The sequence below is a fragment of the Uloborus diversus genome, chromosome 6, assembly GCF_026930045.1.
Source record: "Uloborus diversus isolate 005 chromosome 6, Udiv.v.3.1, whole genome shotgun sequence".
Lineage (NCBI taxonomy): Eukaryota > Metazoa > Arthropoda > Arachnida > Araneae > Uloboridae > Uloborus > Uloborus diversus.
In genome coordinates, this window is record NC_072736.1 from 91,759,436 (window position 1) to 91,778,859 (window position 19,424).

The 19,424-nt window shown below is 33.6% G+C and overlaps 1 long non-coding RNA gene across 1 annotated transcript; it reads left to right on the forward strand.

Moving 5' to 3' along the window:
• Positions 1-10,737: 10,737 nt before the first annotated feature.
• LOC129224403 (uncharacterized) lies at positions 10,738-18,603 on the forward strand. The gene is made up of 3 exons (XR_008580687.1): positions 10,738-10,869; positions 12,773-12,869; positions 18,392-18,603. It is a non-coding gene; the product is annotated as an uncharacterized LOC129224403 (long non-coding RNA).
• Positions 18,604-19,424: the final 821 nt, after the last annotated feature.

The window sequence follows — 19,424 nt, forward strand, 5'->3', positions numbered from 1 at the left end:
GGAGGGGAGGGGGTTAATATTCTGTAACTGTCCTGTTTTTGACATTTGTATGTGATTGAAAATTGGTATACATTAAAACCTGTCTACAACGATACTGTTGGGACCTAAAAAAGTATCGTTGGAGACAGGTTATCGTTATAGACAGTTTGATTATTTATGCTGACATTTTGTGAGGACCAAGGAAAATATCGTTGTAGGCAGGTTTATTTTTATAGACAGTATTGTTATACACAGGTTTCACTGTATAGCCCTTGTGGAAAGGGGCAGTGCTTCATGTAGAAACCAGAACATTTCTATATACCTTATAAATAATAATAGAAGGATTAAAATTGCAATCTGTTTGCACACTTGGCACTGAATTAAACATTGAAATTGAAAGCTAATAGGCTATCTAACTGCAGAACTACTGTACAGTTAAAGTCGAAAAATTTTTTTACCAAGTCGTGTCCAAAGGGAGAGTTTTAGAGATAAATCTCCTCCCATTAAGGAAAAAAAATAGTACAAATCAAAATGAAATGTACATGTTAATATTTGTTACTGTGCTGTTTCCAAAAATATTTTCTTTTGCTGCAATTTATGACTGCCCCCTTTTTACCAAATGAAATATTTTAGGTAATCATTGGTGGAAGAACTGTGTTTGCAAAGCATTCACTGTGGAAATACTGCTTCTTAAGGAGGTTATGTTGAATTTGGCATTTCAGAAAAGCAGGAGAGTTGTAGCTATGAATGTGCATAGTGTAGTTGCGTTGTGTAATATAATTTGCATCTTTAGTAGTTAATACAACATTATTTAATTGTAGAGAACCTAATATACTTACATGTTATTAAAGAATTTGCACTATTTTGAGCATTTATTCACAATATGCATGAAAGATTTTATTTGAAAGACTGCAAAATGAATGAACTTTGAAGTCTCTAGCATATCCAGAATTTATCTGAGGGAGCTGGGTAGTACAACCCTCATATGTTATATGAATAAAAAAAATCCATTCCAGGATTGACTTAAAACTTCTGAGAGAGGGTTGAACAGTTAAATCCCTATAATTCATCTGGTTTTGAAAGAAAAGACCCCAATGAGTTAGAATGCTTTTGCTCGTAAAACAGAAATTGATATCAATGTTACAAGTTATGTTCTGAGTGAAGAATAGAACATCTTCACTCAGAACATAAATCTGAGATGATAGACTTCTATGTTTGACATTTTTGGAGGGAGATATCAGTAGCGAAGCAAGAACTCAACTTCTTAGAGTTGGGAGGGGGGGATCCTTCACAATCCTTATATGTCTATAAGATACCTTATTAGGATTAGTAATATGTGTTAAGACCGAAGTCCAAAAATAAGGTTGACCAAAAACAACAACAACAACAACTTTGCCACATAGCTGCCAAATGCCATGGTCGAAGATGCAGAAATATAATTAATTGATGCCGATGATGCAAATTAGTTTTTACGAAGATGAACTCTCTGCCAGAAAAAAAAACAGTATTGGATGATAATCTGGAATCCAATTGAAGAAGCTGATTCAAGTGATTGCTGTGGTCGACTGACGAAATGAGTTGCCCTGTTGAACTCGATGATGAGGTTTTAAAACAAATGGAAATGTTGACGCAGCCTTGTAATAAAAACAACTAAAGGTTACAAATCAAAACATTACGGTGATTAGTGTTGTGTTTCCCTGCTAGCAAAAGGAATAGGGAATCAATGGTGCATAAGAAGTTGAAAAATATACAAAGGCTTGAGCAAGAAGCTTGTGAGTTATGCAAAATTCATAAAACGGTCTCTATCTAGAGAAGGCTGTTTTACAAAATTGAACAGTCATTAAGAATCCATTTTAGACTTAGCTCAAAATTGATTTTCGACTAGATAGAGAATTTGAAAACTGAAGCAGAAAATGTTGTTCATCTCATAAGTTTTCACCTGAAATTAAAATAGCATATGATACATGATAAAACTCTGAACAAACCCGTTTTAAGTATGAAATGTTGTTAGCAAACTTGAGTTCATAAAACTGGGCCCACGTCGAAAAACCCGCCCGGTTTTTTCGGGAGGACCCTCTTCTACATCAACTGACCTAATTTTTCAAATCATCTCCGAATCGGATGAAATTTTAAAGAGGCGTTGTAGATGCCTTTGAAACTAACTTTTGCAAATTTTTAGCTTCCAAGATCCAAATGCTGAGAATCTAGGATCTCCCAAAAAAGTGATAAAATATGGCGGATTAGCTTTCTGTCCTATCTTTAGCCTAAGATTGCAAAAATTTTTATCACACTGGAATCCTGAAATTTTGTTGACTTGAAGTACGTTAATGCATTAAAATATTATTGTGGGTTGATTTTGTGTGTAGCATGAATGTAAACTGGTAAACAATTGCGGTGGGGAAATCTTTTCCTGAATTTTAGGTTGTCATATAACATGAACAAAAATAATTCAAAGACGTACTTCATAATTCTGTAGTGAAAAAAATTGTTTTCAATTTGTTGCAGCTGCAAAGCTTAAATATCTATTTTCTATAATATATTGTCATCCAAAGTGGCTATCAAAAACATTCAAGTGAAAAATTGCCTATTTTCAAAGAGCTGTAGCTCAAGTTTGTCACCTTGCATTTCCTTTTCATTAAGGCCATTAGAAAGAACATATTTTTCTTTTCAAAAAAAGTTTTTCTTTTTGATGGTGTTCTGTCAGATAAGGATGAAAAAATGAGCTCGAAACTCTCTGTCGTAATGAATTGCAATATTTAAGCTAAGGTTACTGAAAATTTTATCACACTAGAAGTCAGAAATTTTAGGGGCTTAAAGTACTTTGGGTTGTCTATACGTTCTAGTATTTTTGTGAGTTCACTGATTTTCGTGTGGCACGCATGCAAAGGTCTTAACAGAACGGAGTGAACAAATTTCTTTAATGAACAAAAAAAGAGTCAAAAGCTCTTATTTTGTAATTGTATTGTCACTATCATGTTTTTAATGGGTTACAGTTGAAGATCATAAATATTGATTTTCTAAAAGATATTGTAGTCCAAAGGGGCTATCAAAATCGTTCTAGTAAAAAATAGCCTCTTTTTAAAGCGCTGTAGCTCAAGTTTGACACCTTGCATCGCTCTTTTCATTAGTACCACTAGAAAGAACTTTTTTCCTTAAAAAAAAATTTTTTATTTATTGATATTCTTTGAGATAAGGATGAAAATATTAGCATGAAATACTGCCTGTCGTGTACGAGAAAAGCTCGTTCAACAATGTATAACGGATGATGATTGCCATGAAAACTGGTTTATAGTAATTTTGACGACTGAGAAAATTAAATATGAGAGAAGCAGAAAACATCTCGTTCTGTCTGATGTATCAGTCTGTTATTTCCAGAACAAAATATTTTTCTGTTTCTGTCATAATTAATTTGCAAATTAACTTTTTAAAAAATAAATAAAAGACTATTTCTGACTAATAATTAGAGTTGCAAAATCACTAGAATTTGGTTTCCGTGGCTATCAACATTTGCTATTTATTGTATAACTAGAGGACCCGACAGACGTTGTTCTGTTCAAACTTTGTAAATCGAAAAGTTAAAATATTTCAATAAACTATCAAGTGTTTGAACCGTTTTCTTGAAAAAATATGTAAAAGAAAATTGTTTTTAAGATGCTTGGTGTCAGAATGCATGTATTTATTACAACTTGATTTATCTAATGCCCACTGAGGCGTTGTTTTATTAACTATTTTTTCTCGCCTACTTGAAAGATCTTCATAGATTGTATGGTTTGTTCCTTCAGTCATACTCAAAGGATAAAAATCGTCCTAAGATATTAAGTGTTAAAAACTAACTACCCATCTAGAACAAACGGGAAATCCCGCTGCAGCATCCCCCATATGAAAAAGAATAAAACAATCGAAAAGCTATCTTCAAAAAAAAAAAAAAAAGATAAAGGTCAATTCCATGATAAGGTCAACCAGATGATCAAATTTTCAAAATTAAAATTTCTAAACAAATAAGGTGTCATTTTAAAGGTAAAGAGTTGTATATTTTGAAATGCCTGTCTAAAATTTGATCACTTCATTTATAAATAAGTTACAGGAGGTTGAAATAAGGTCAACATTTTGAGTATTTTCAAACCATATTTGGTACCTCTCGAAGAAATTCTGTTTTTTCCAAAAAATACATACTAATATTAGGAATTGAGACGAATAACCATTTAAAGACACAATGTGTTGCTGGTGATGTGGCAAAAATGTATAAAAATATAATTTATTTTGATTTGTAAAAGAATTTGCTGGGGTACGTTAAGTGTTCTATTTCCGACACTAAAATGCGCAGTTAATTATGCTGAGCCAATAATTTTAAAGCTACATACATGTATTTTTGGGTACAAAGTAAGATTTTCAATCTCATTGATGTAACCTATTTTCATTTTGTAACAAGTGAATATTTTTTTCTAAAATCTAGGTGTCGGACGTAAAAAAATTTTTATGTCCGACACCATTACATTCCTTGAAACAACATATGTTTTCAACTGTGTTTCTCCTTTTTTTGCCTTTAATTTCAAAGTTAAAGTGAAACATGCATAGAAAACAACTTTGTGAATTTACTGTATATACATTTAGGGTTACTAGGGGTAAGTAGGACCCCTTTTGAGAAAAGGTGTGTTGAACGAACGTAATACATTTGATTAAGCTCAATTTTGGCAAATTTGCCATAACTATGAGCGGAAAAAGAAATTGGAAACACTAAATGACTGTGTCTATGTAAAGTTGGCTAATGAAGAAGAACCCTTATCAACATTCAACCCATATAAATCTTGATGGTTTTCTATCAGGTAAGTTTCACAAAGAACTAATCACCAGCTTTTGTAGCTGAACTATCAATTCCTACTAAGTCATCATAGTTGTCTTGTATTTCACCAATACAAATATTTCATCAGAGTTGCTTTTGATTTTCAAATCCTCACTGTTACGGGGGAACCCATTTACCCCATAGTGTGGGGACTTCTTATAGCGAAATTTTACAGTGTAAGTGGGGCCTCTCCTCTAAAAGTTTTTAATAATATTTTACTCAAAAATTCTGATTGCAATATGCACTTTAAGTTAAACTGTACAGTACATGAATGTTTAATGATCATAAAAAAAAAAATGCTAACCAGGAAACACTTCTTTGAAAAATGCTGCTTAAACTTGCCAAAAAATATTTTTCAGATTTTTTTTTTTTTTTGACAAAATTCTCTGACTTAGAAAAAAAATTCCATGTAACCTAAATATATGCAAAACTAATCACTGTGATGAACCATGACATCAGAGGCGTAGCTAGACCCGACTTTCGGGGGGGGGTTCTTATATATATATATATATATATATATATACCGTATTTTCGGGATTAAGCGCCGCACCCAGTATAAGCGCCGCATCGAAAATTATCGTCGCCGGAAAAAAAAAATTAATGTACGCGCCGCACCCATTATAAGCGCCGCGCCCGCTATAAGCGCCGCATCCAACTTAACGCAACTTAAAAGCGCAATTTAGACGTTCAGAAACTTGCAATAAAATGAAAATAAAATTTAAAAGAATATAATTAACATAACTATATTATTATTACTATAATTAAAATTTTCGTACTTTGGGAGGAGACATTGGTTGGTTATCCAGAGCGCGGGACGCGGACCCTTCTCCTCATGGCGCTCCACGTTTTTTTAAGTGGTCGGCGCCACTATAAGCACGCTTTTTTCAGTGGGTCGCATCCACTATGGATCGGCGATTCAAAATCCTTCGAAATCGCTGTCCTCGCTGTCGGACGCAAATAGTCCTAGAAAGTCTGCATCGAGCTCCGGGCTGTTTTCCTCGTCATCGGAGCCATCGTCCTCCGCAGCAACATCCGGGACTCGGGGAATGATCTCCGCCTCGGTGAAGCCGGAAATTATGGTGCTCGGCTTTACCGCATTCCAAGCTGCAGCTACCCACTTCGCCACTTCCGCGAACGACGCTTTCTTCAGGTTGCCGCCTTTCGTGTATTCGTGCAGTCCGTTCACCATCCAGGACTCCCATTGTTGACGCATGTGGCTCTTAAAACTGTGATTGGGGGCCAAATCCAAGGGCTGCAACTTTTTTGTAAGCCCACCTGGTATGATGGCCAGGGACGCCAAACATTGCCGCGCCGCTTCCTTCACAGGGTCGGTCTTGTGCGCCGCCATGGAGTCCATAATCAACATTCCACTTGGTTGGAAAAAAGCGCCTTTCCTTTTTCTCCAAACTTCGTTAAACCAGTCTGACATCAGGGCCTCATTCATCCACCCCTTCTCGTTGCAGCGGATGACAACGGTGGACGGGAAAGACTCCTTCGGGACCGTTTTCCGCTTAAAAATCAGCATAGGCTTCAGCTTCTCTCCGCTAGCCGTGCAAGCCAAAACACACGTGAATGATGTTTTTTCATGCCCCGTGGTTGTAATGGCGACGCTCTTCTCACCGGTAGATGTGACAGTCCTGTTGGGAGGGCAGTCGAAAGTCAAAGGGACTTCGTCCATGTTGATAAGCTGATGAGGCTGAAAGTTGTTTTCTTTCTTCAGCTTCTCGACGTAGTCTAAAAACTTTTTTTTCTGCTCCATCCAATCAGCTGGAAGACTCTGCCCCACAGTTGTTCGCTGCCTGACGGACAAATGATTCCGCTTCATGAATCTGAAGCACCAATTCGCGTTGCCTTTGAAGTTGGAAATATTCAAATTAGCAGCGATGCACCTGGCTTCTATTCGAATCCGGACAGTCGAAACGGAAATTCCTTTAGCTCTCTGCTCCACTACCCACTTCTTCAGGTCCCGTTCTAAATCCGGCCAGTGAGCTGATCTTCCTCGTCGGGCACGTTTTGTCTTCGGCATCGCTTCGATCGTTGATTTTTCGGACCTCCAACGCCGAACACATCTTTCATCAATTCCGAATTCCCGGGCAGCAGGACGATTTCCGATCGCTTCAGCCTTAGCGATAACTTCCAACTTGAAAGCTGCAGTGTAACTCTTAAGTCGTTTAGTAGGAGCCATTTCAGATGAAACTCGATGTAAAAACTTTAAGAAAGAAAAGAACGCACGAACGACAGCAAAAGCGACGATGTGAGTGAATAAAATTGGGGATGGGAGACGGAGAAACAAGTTTTCAATTAGTAGGTCACTTGACCACCCCGAGCAACCCACTTTGTTGAAAGGGGTGATTCCCCTTTAGAAAACTGGAAGTTCCACCCCCCTCCCCTGCTAGTCTTGCTAACAAGCTCCTTTCCTTGACCCTCCGTCCCCCTTCGCTTCGATGAGGCTTCCTCGCCGCTCACGTCATTCAGCGCTCACGTGGTTTAGCGTTTCTCTCTATGGTGCAACACCAGCAATCGCTGACTCACCTCCCCTCATGGCTACCCCTCTTTGCTTTGCTTGTCGCTCATTTCGCAAAACGAAAGGGAAAAGTGTGGCGCCATCTATTGGTAAAATGTTCAACTTTTTTGCAAACTCGGATTTTTTTTAAAACTTGATCGGGGAAAAAAAAAAAAAACACTATACCCGCCGCTCCCATTATATGCGCCGCATCCACATTTTTGAAACTTTTTTTCTTGTATGCGCCGCGGCGCTTAATCCCGAAAATACGGTATATATATATATATGTGTGTGTGTGTGTGTGTGTAAATTTTTTTAGTATTAAAAAAATAAGAGGGAGGTGAATCTTACATACTTTGAAATGGGGTGCCCCAATTCCGATACTTGTGTCAAACAAAACAAAAGCAAAGAATTTTTTATTTTTTTAATATTATGGAAAATTCAACTTTTTTTTCTTTTCCCTCCATTTAATTTAAAGTGAAATTTTCTAGCAACGTCTTGTCAAAACCAGTCTATCCAAATCAGGGGGAAATCAAATATCTGATGAGCGTGTTCCGTTCATTTCAGTGTGACTGCTTAATTTAGAGGCTAACACACATCTACAAAAGCTGACATCCCTGAAAGGTAATAGATACTTCCATTTTCGCCTGTAAACTGGATGTTTGACTTTCAATCTATAAAGATATTTATTTTTAATTTTTTAGCTGCTTTAGAATTTACATAAATATCTATTTGAGAGAGCAACAGCAATTTTCGGGTATTATAAACAGAAGTCTTTTTTATTTTCTACTTTTTAATCCGAACCAAGCTAATAGAAATAATCTAGATTCATCTCGTTTTTAAACATTTTATTCATGTAATGCTATGCAGTGTTTCTTTTGAATTAAAATAAAATTACCTTCAGAAGGGTCCAAAGGGACTGACGCTGCTTTGCAGACTGTATTTCGTTTTCTTCAGACGACGTTAACTTTCTCTTTTTAGAGCAATCCTTTTCGTCATTTTAATTTTTTTCTTTGAGTTGAAAAAAGCTTGTTATCGGTCTTGTTCGTTTCATTATGCAACAACTTTCACTTAGAATGTACTACTTTAAACAGACTGTACGTTTCCAAAAGAATACGCAGTAAATACTGGCTGAAGAATCAATGTGATTGCAATGGATACTCTGGTTAGCAAAGGTAGTTTTGACTATGACCTATGACACACACGAGATCAGACCAACAAAAACCTCTATCGTCTCGAATTCCGGTTATGCTATCATTTTCGGATTCAAATCCCAATGATCTTCAAAGCAGCAAACAAAAACATTTTCTTCAACTCAGAAACAGAGGAATTGTCTCCAAGAGCTGAGGAGGCAGTAAATGCGTTCCACGAATAGGCTTTCCAGGAAGATTAACCAAAGGACAGTCATTTCGCGCACTTTCTTGGAAGAAGAGTTAAAGGATGAAATTCACAGGTTTGGCATGTTAAGATGAACATTAAAGTTCATGGTTAAAGGTCATTCAAGTTAAAAGCCATTTCGCTTTGTTCTCTGGATTAGTACTGTTCTTTGGTTGCTATCTTTCTTAAAACTGTGATTCCTTAGAAAACCGAAATGATAGGAGTGAAAAGAAAGTATAAGTTTTTTTTCAAGTGATGAAAAAAGGTATGTACACCCACAAACAGGGAAATCGTAGGTCAGGAAATAGGTAAACTACTGACCAAGTTAGATTTGCTGCAATTGCTAACCTCAAGAGGATAAATAATGAATCCGAAAAAAAGAAATAATCAGGGACCAAAAAGCAATAAAAGACTTTTCTTGAAAAAGATATGCTTAAAGTTTCTTTTACTTTAAGCATATCTTTTTCAAGTTAAAATGATTCCTTAATTTTTACTGAGCATTTTTTAGTTAAGCAATTTTTATACCTTCTGAAACCTCTTTACACATCCCTGATGAAAAAGTGTTAAGCAATTTTACTCCATATAGAGATGTTTAGAGCTTCTTTAGATCAAAACATAGAAGCTTGTTAAGACATCTTTAAAGGCATATTACGTAGAACATTGAAGGAACAGTGCGAAGCAGGATAATGGTAGAACTTACGAGACATTGGGGCAAGATATTGAAAGTATTTTGTGTAATTTGTCTGCTTGTCATTAAAGAAGGGTGGAAGAATCTGAAACATAACATGCCTCATAAAATCTGTAGGGCCCTTCCCCTAGTAGTATATTTGTGTAGTTTTTTACTTTTTTTTTCAGTTTTTTCTCCAATTTCTTGGGACGTTGGGCCCCTTCTGCACCGCGGGGTCTGCAGGTACGCAGATCCAGGCCTGGAACCGAGAACCCTCATGATCAGGCCCGTGTCCAGGTTTTCATAAAGGGAGGGGTTTTAAAGCGGGATGGGGGGAGTAAGAGTTTAATTCACTACCAACTTTGATTTTATGTTAAATTACTAATTCCAGTATGGCATTTATAGACCTGTAAGGACTACTGTACCATCCCCCACCCCCGCCCCAGAAGAATATTTTTGGCTGCGCAAATAGCAGCAGTATTCCTTCATTTTACATCTTCTTTTCAATCTAACCTTGTTTGTTTCTTTTTAAATCAAACCTATTTATGTTTATTACGCAGTATGTTGCAATTAGTATTAAAAACTGCCCACAGATTTTTTTATAATGTAGCACATACATTAGGTTTCATATTCTGGAATAACCCTAGTAGCACAAAAATATAGAACGACGTAGGACCGACATAGATCGACGTTTTGAATCCCGATTGATAACGGATACAGTTTTTAAAATATAGAACTATGTCGAAGTATATTTTTTTCACTGGCTTTATATAAAAAGTGGTTTTTACTTCTTGTTTCGATTTTTTAAAAATAGTTAGCCATAATTAAAAGCGTTTATTTCGTAATTTTCTTATAAATACGCAATTTAGGAGAAAAATAGAAAAATTTTGCGAACGTCGAAAAAAGTCGTTTAATGTCGAAAGAAAATATTGTGACACCGACATACTTCGACATCAATCTATAAAATAATCCCCATATGGTTTTCTAAACATAGTTCTGTGCCGAAATATGTTTTTATTTCGACATTTTTTTAAAAATTTCACATTTAAGCTGTTTTAAATCAAATGAGGAAAATAAATATACTTTTGCTTTGGTATATTTTCATTGGCAGTTTATTAAAAGAAAAAAAAAACTTTGAAGCTGTAGATATCGAAACAATCACTAAAAGAAATGCCTCGAAGTTTTTACTGCTTATTTTTACGTTTGAAATCAATATGTCATTTTATTATACGAAAATATAGCGATATTCTTATTTGTATAGAAATCAGTAGTAAAATAGAAAAAATTGCAAAAATCGAAAAACGTTTTTTGACCAATTTCGACGTGAATCTGTATAACTTTAACCAAGACCACTTACGGAACCGGATGTCACGTGATCATGATGACGCTACTTTCATTCTGTATTTGTATGGCGGCAAACGGCATGGCAACTTTGTGAAAGAAACATCGCCATTGATAAGTTGGATTCAGCATATTGAAACATCATTTTGCACTACAATTTAAGTAAGTAACATTACAAGCAAAGTTACAAAATATAAAATGCTATGATTCTGTAGTTTTTGGCTGATTTTTGTATTATTTACAACGCTATTTCTTCTTATTGTGAGTTGAGTATTTGGAATGTGTGTTGAACTTAAGTTGATCTTATTCCATGTTATTTTTATTTTCCAGCTTTTAAAAATTGAGGTAGCATCCCCCCCCCCCAATAATTTCAGTTCTTTTCTTACCCCTTAAGATTTTAATTTATACACTTGCTTTGATATTTGTTTTATTGTTTATGGCAGAGATAAATTTATTAAGTAATGTTTGCATAAGATTTGTTAGCAAATAATGTACAAATAATATTATTTCCTATGCATCTAAGATGGTTTTATGTTCCAAACTATTTTGGTCCTGTAAGTTCTTTTGAAGTACTTTGTTCAAATGCATTTTCTTGATTAGCATTTTAAGATGCAAATAATTTTTGCAGACTTCCCCTTTCTACTTAGGATTAGGAATTAGTTTCTCAGTTTCATTTTAATCCAATGCATTTTATATTGATCTGGGGTGGATGAAATAACTTTATTGGTACACTTCGACAAGGGTCCCTTTTTACTAAATGAGGAAAAGGATTTCACTATTATTGGGAAAAAAAAGGAGTTGTTTTTCTGGTCTAAAATGCATATGTCAGTGTTTCAATTCAAATATTAGATATCGATTGAAAGTGTGTTTACCTTTGCTGCTCAAAATTTTGTTTTTGTATTTCAGTGCAAGGGCTTTTAGGTTTTGAACACTAAAAAATGTTTCTAGTTTCACTTATTTTGTGTATGAAATTAGTTCATTTTGTTGTTAATAGTGCAAAATGTTCAGCGTTCAAAATTATGGCTGGTCCACTGGTCCCAGACAAGTGAAACCTGCATCCAACCAAAAAAAAAAAATTCGGTGGTCCTCAGTACCACCAGCGCCTGGCAATTTATGATCACACTTTGCTAGAAAAAATTCAAAAGCATATAAGCCTAGTTGATGCCTGAACTAATTATTAGCCAAACCATTCATTGACTTTTTTTTTCAAATCGATGTACAAGTACATAATTTATATGAATCATCCACATTTTATTCAGCATTTGAAACTAAGTAAAAATGGCAAAATTAAATTATCAAATTTTTGGTAGCCCATTTTAAGGGTTGATTAATGAAATTAGTTTTCATACATAACACTTGGCTGTTTAAAATTTAAATGTTTATTGCCAAACAAAAATTTTTGAATGTAGTGCTTTATTTAATGTTAAATCAATTAGTTAAAAATAAGAAAGTTATATTTAAAACTAGTGGTACCCGGACGGCTTTGCACGTCGTAGAAAATTAAAAGGTCATTTGGTTCGCCTGTATATTTACAAATGATGGATGATGAATTCCTCGTCAATTTGCTATGTTAATTTGCTCACCCCTTGGCACATATTGTTGGCAATTGTTTGTCCATGTTATGATAATTTGCTTGGTAAAATGTTCTTAAAATTGGAATAGAAAAAGAACAAAATCGAATTTTGAAAAAATCGCTTTGAAGTGTTTGCCGAATTACATGGAAATCGGCCAAATAGTCTAGGTGCTATACGCGTAATAGACAGAGATCCAAATACAGACTTTCAGTTTCATTATTAGTAAAGATTACTTAATAAATGCAATCCTAAAGCGTAAATAATTTTACGTACAGACATATTTATTGGTTAAATTTAAAGCGGACCAATGATGTTGTCTGCAGACTAGTACATTTTCATGTTGACTAGTCCGAAGGACCAGTAGGATTTTTATTGATTTCTAACTTTGATGTTTGTCTAATTTATGTAAAGTACCTACCCCCTTTTGTGTGTGTGTGTTTAGTTTATGGATAGTTCTGCTGTTTGCATTCATTTTTCTTTTTCTATTACAGATTTGTTACCTAGTTAGTGTTTGAAAAATCTGCAGGAAAGTTAGTTTTGGGATATACTCAACAAGCAATAATGTTGCTGCAGACCCGGACAAAAATGGTAAGAAATCATATTATAGAAAATGTACAGTAGTCTCTGCCTTATATGATTGGGGTCAATGTTATCAATCCTTTATTGCTGTTATCAAAATCCCTCAGTCCCAATTTTCTCTATTCATTTGCATGTTCAAATAATCACTTGTTGTTATCATGAAATTTTTTAATGTTATCAGTTTTCACTCGATTCTTAACTATCAATGAACTATTCAAAAGAATCATCTTGTATTTAAGTGTGCCAGTGTTTGTATGTTCATGAGAATTCTCCCTATTAGAGACGAGCACTTTGGCCGAGTGCCGCATACTCGACCTGTCACTACCTGGCCGAATACTGAATATCAAATATACTTTAAGAACCACAGACAAACACATGATGAATTTTGAACTCATTGGAACTGTAGTATAGACCTCCATGTCCACATAATAGTTTTTAAAACAAAACTTCGTCTGAAATTTAATTATGCATCATTTAAAAACTTTTGCTTGTGTCAAAAATTTTACAAAAATGTTATTTTTTAAAATTAGAAGAAAGCAAATAAATAAAAGGTATGATTAACCAAGTTAGAATTAAAACAAATTATATCAACCTATTATAGTTCTAGTTGCCAAACGTAAATAATTTTTTAAAGCAAATAAAGTGTTAAAACACAAATGTGCAGAAATCCTGCAGACCTGTGCTTCTGCGTTGCAAGGAAGGTCTCTTTCAGTAGTGCATAAAGTGAGCTAATGAATGTAAAGACATCCTACAAAAATATCCGACTTTTGTCGGATATTTTTAACACATAAGCTCACATTTTGTGGATTGAAAAAGATATTCCTTGTAATGCCAAAACATGTGTCTGCAGTGTTCCTGCATATTTCTGCTTTTAACGTTTTATTTGCTTAAAAAAATGATTTATTTGCTTTTATTTTTAAATCGAAGGTATTTTTATATAAATTTTGTTTATACCAAAAATCTATTTAATAATATAAAAATTTCATATTTTCTATAATTGCCTTTTTTGTATTACTACATTATCTAACAGGGAGTGGTCATAAAATCGGTTTACTATGAATAAAAATTTGTGTTTGGAAACAATTAAAATTTTGATTCATTTCCTAATACGTTATCGCACAAAACATCTCGATACTCAAGTTTTTATACCTCTTGGGAAAGTTTTAGTGCATGATTTTTCGAATTCGGAAGAGCAGGAAATCGTGTTACTACAGTCGACGCTCGATATAACGACCATCTCCGTCCCAGAGAAAAAGGTCTTTATAACGAGTGGTCGTTATAAGAGGTATAATTTTAAAAAATATACACGGTTATCATGCATGCCCCGCTGTTCCGAAAAAAATGGTACTTTTTTAAACATTCCAGTTAATTGCCCAAATTATTTTTATCATAGGATTATTTTAGAAAAATCGTGTGCAAAATATTATGACAGAATATTAAACAAATTTTAAAGTAGAAAATATAGGGAGGAAAATGTTACACACTTACAAATCTGCTACTACTACTACTACTACCACAACATTTTCTGAAGATAAAACCAGACAGATGTTTGCCTTTTTGACAGAAGTGATTTTTGCAAAATATTATTTTCTGTTTCAGATATAGGTGATAAATTGTGTTTTTCTTGCTTTTCAAAGAAACATTTAAAAGTCCCTCGAGAACCCCAAATTTTAAAAACCACCAGATTCAAACCCCAAACTACCAACACATCTGTCAACTCCCTTTTCTTAGGAATCTGGAAATTTCTCGATTTTTCCTCCCATTATTTTTTCTGTGCTAGCAGTGGTGAATGGTAAACTCTGAATCCCTCCAACCCTCTCAAAGTTGGATTTGACATTGAAAACTTCAGGCAGATATCCGTAAACAATAATCAAGGTCATTTCAAGCTACAAATTTGTTTATTGGAAAAATCACCAGAAATAGCGTCCGCTGAATTCGGTCGCTGTATTGGATTCGACGATACAAAAAGGTCGTTATAATGAAAGCAAATTAACATAGAGTTCATAGGAACAAAGTTGGGACTTTTACCACTGGTCGTTATAATGGGACGGTCTTTATAATGTGTGGTCGTTATAATGAGCGTCGACTGTAATCTGTCAGTGCCCAGTGTCGTGCTGTTTTACCAATACAACTAAATAGAAATTTTTTTTGCCCATTGTGTTTCGAAAATAATTCTCTAACCTCCCGAGACAAAGAAATCTTTCTCTACTAGCTGAGCTGATAGGAAAAATCAAAAAATAATTGAAGTAACAAAGTTATGTATGAAAACACTTTTTATATCTTGCTCTTAAAATCACCCAGGCAACTTCAAAAATTGTGAAGGGCTTAATTTTACATCACTGAATAATCTAGTCTCATAGGCGCTCTCAGCTTCAATGAGATGTCTTCTGCATCCAGCTCTGTTATTCACTATTCCAGACTGATGAGTCCATAACAAGGACAAAACTGCAGTCTCTGGATGTGATAACCGGTCTGTCGGTATATTGCTTGTAATTTTTCTTGCCTTGTGCTAAAAATTTTACTCAAAATTGAAACATTTTATTTTTTGTTTTCAACATCCAATCCAGATAATATAGAGCCAACCATACAGAAAAAAAAATATCATCAAATCTTGTGTTAATTTCATTCGAAACTGAATTGATTACTTCATACAAAATATTAAGAAAACAATGTTTGACTTTACATCGTGTGTGTGGGTTTTCGTCACTTTTTTTTTTCGCACCTTTTTAAAATTGGCTCGGAGGAAGAATTTTTTGAAAGGTTTCACGATTGATTGAAATATGCATCTATATAAAATCTAGTTTCAGTTTCAATTGTAGATTGAACTATGGTAGTATGCTGCACAGATCAATTGTAGATGGAACTGTGGTTTGAATAGTCTGAAAATTAAGGGTAGTGGATTGAAGATGTTTTGATAGAGTAAAGCATTTTTCAAAAACTTTCCTCAATACAAACAAATTGAATAAAAATTCAAACAAAGTCATACATGGTAAAGGGCATGAGCTTTTTCACCATTGAAAGAATTGTTTTGCAATAAATCTTCCAATCGTCAAATCACTGCTTTGAAGTTATAGAGAAATAATTTTATGGTTTTAACTCGTGAAGACCATATTCTGTCACTCCGAGATTGTATACTTATAGAGCGCCATAAAAGATATTTGTTGATATGTTTTTTTTTTTAAATTCAATAATCATATGCATTTTTAAGAAGTTTCTATGAAAGCATATAATGCATTGAGCAGCTGAAACGTGTTTCTAGCAGAAGAAAAAGATAAACACTCATCAAATAAATATACACTTAAAAAATGAGCATAAAATTTATTGAATAATATCAAGGACTTTTCTTGTGAAAACCATGCAGCCACACCACTTTGCACGAGCCACTCATATTGAACATGCCATCGTTACAGTGGGCACACAAGTATGAAATATTTAGCCAAAATGAGGAAATGTCTTCTTTAGTTAAAATTAACCATGGTTCTCTATCACTTTTCTATGTTCTGAAAAGGCCGGAAAATACTTCATGAATTTAAGTCATCATCCAAATAACGAAAAACACTTTTTCTAGTCTGGGAATGCGTCGAGTTTCATCAAATATTTACTGAGAACCAGCGAGATTTTTTAAAATGAACATTGATTTCCGATTTACATAAATTGAATTCACCCATTTTCTATCATTCTGCTTAAAAAATTTGGGGGTGCGACCGCCCCCTCTTGACCCCCCTATTTGCCGCCCCTGCTTGTGAATATCCTTTTTTTGGTTCATACCTTTGATGTATAATACATCCTATAACTGTAAAAAATTTTGCATTTAAGTCGATTATTTCACTAATATTTTGAACATTTTCTTTTGTACACATGCACAAATGTCAAAAAATTTGGTTTATGGCTGGGAAAAAAACATGCATACAAATTGAAATTTTTAATGAAGAATTTAATTTCTACATAATTAGATTAAAATCAGTTGTATAAATACATATATATTTATACTTGAATGTTCACGTTGAATAAATATATTAAATAGTCAAAAAAAAAAAAGAAAAAAAAACATAATTTTGACACATTTTATTCTGTCATATTTTCTCAGAAAGTAATTTTGGACACAAGGGTTTTGAACAGGGCATTATAAACCTTGCCAACCCCACTTTCATTTGCACATGTATAAACATAGGGAAATTTGATTACTTTATCAAAAAAAATAAATAATTAATGCATAAAAATTAAAATTTTAATCAAGAATTTAACTTCTATGTAATTAGATTAAAATCAGCTGCATAAATAAGTTGAATGTTCACATTGAATAAATGTTCAGTGTAAAACATTTCTTTGACACATTTTATTTTGTTTTTGATGTTTTGTCACAAACTAAAATTTTTCTATAAATATAGTTTTGGACAGGACGGTAAAAACCAGGGTTTTTACCGTAGTGTCCGATACTTTGCCAAGCCTGCAGAGAAGCCTAAAAAACGTACGTACCTAAAACTTTTCACACCATTTGGTTGGACCTTTTGACTCTATTTTCACCTCCATAAAAGGGGAGATGAACGGGGACCCCTTTAGAGACACAAGGAATAGTGCAATCTTTTGAGCACCTTTTTTTGTGTTGGGGCGCTTGAATCTCATTTGAAACCATTCTGCAATTTGGTATTCGAAATCTTTGCTAAGTTTAGTCGTGATAATTATTATGTTTTGCTACTTCACTAGAGCATTCTTTTTTCTCTAATTTTGACTCATTTAAAAAATTTCAATTGTTATTCTCAACTAAGACTTTTTTTCGTTACATATTTACACTTATTTTTAGTGATCATGACTAATTTTTAGAATAGTATTTTATTATGATTATGACTTTGTTATGTCGAAAACTCTGCCTATGTATATATATTTTACTGTTCCTTCGATTTCGTGACACCAAGAGCGTACTGTATTTATCAATTTATTACTGTCTGAAACGTGTATATTTCTCAACGACAAAATAAATTAGGTGGATTAGAAGAGTTATTTTGATGGAAAATGAATGTTTCCTCTCCTATTGATAGCGAAAATTATTGTTTTACATTTTTACGTCAATAGCTGTTCTTAGCTTATATCTAGATAGTTCAAAAGATCTAGATCTAGTCAGTTCAAAATTTTTCTCAACAAAAATATTAACAAAAGCTAATCAATATTATTTAATTATTGGGGGAAATTATTCGATTAAGGGGGGATCTTTAACATTGCGTTCTATTTGGGAGGTTCGACTCCAAAACTCCTTGGCTGAGCCATTCATACTATTTCAAAGTAAAGTGCATTTTTTGCAATTTTAACATTACATTACTGGTACAATCAACATGACTAATTCAATTCTCCCCTGTGACTGTCTAAAAACAGATTGTTCTTACTTGGTATACAGTCGACTGTAAGTTATCGATAAGTAGGAAAAATAATTCTCCATGTCTTTTCCATAATCTATCACAAAATAGCCAAAAATTGATGGTTTATTATTTTGTACAGTAAAAAATGTTTAATGTTTTTAATTCTTATATGTTTTTTAGCTGGTGCTCCCTATGCTATTTCAATACGTGAAAACAAGATTTGGTTAAGTATTCTGAAGACTTCAGTGTGGAAAGGATTGAGTGCTGCGAACAATCCCAATTCTCCATGGTGAATGGATGATTAGATTTTGTTGCTCCGGTCTTTACCTTAGTGTGTTTAATTGACTTCATATATTTACAGCTGATGCAGTGTTTCCTGTATATACTATGTAAACCAGTTCTGTTTAATTCGTTTTTAATAAATATTTTAAGAAATAGTTTTGCTTCTACTCTTTATTTTGCTACGAGTAGTCTTTGACTCTTGAATAACAACTTTATTCCCAAAAACTGAGAAACTACTAAGTAATTTTATGCCTTGCATGAAAGAAAATCTAAAAGCCTCAATTCCTCATTCCTCTGTTAATGCTTTTAAAAATTACTACTAAAAAGTATTCCTGAAAAAGTACAATTTCAGTTTATAGTCTCATGCTTAGAAAAAACATAAGTATACTCTTACTGATGTGGTTATTGTTTTATTGAAGATGTCATTTATAGGTATATTATGGTGATTTATGCATAATAAGTAAAATATATTTAATGATTATTTTATATTTATTGGAATTTGAAGGTTGACTTTTTTTACTGTAAGAAAGCTTTATTTTTACTACTTTTTATTTACTGACAAAAAATGTTAAGCAGAAATTATTTCTGAAATTTTTGCTGTATTATACTGCAAAATGCAGAAGCCATCATAGTTACAAAGCGTGAAAGATTTTAACCGTCTTATTTAATCCTAGTTTATTTATTATCATTTATTAAGTTTCAATTTACTTGTTTTTTCGTTTAAGAATTTTAGAAAAAGGCTAATTTTCTTTCAATATTGAGTTAAAAAGTTTATTTTCTCCCTTTTTTAAAGGATTTTTTCTTAATATTTCATTGTACTTTAAGTACGTAAATAGAAAGCACGGTTTCACATGAATAAAATCGGGAAAATGCTTAAGCTTCATGTATCTTGAACACAAATGCATCTGATGTATGAAATTGCATGCTTGTG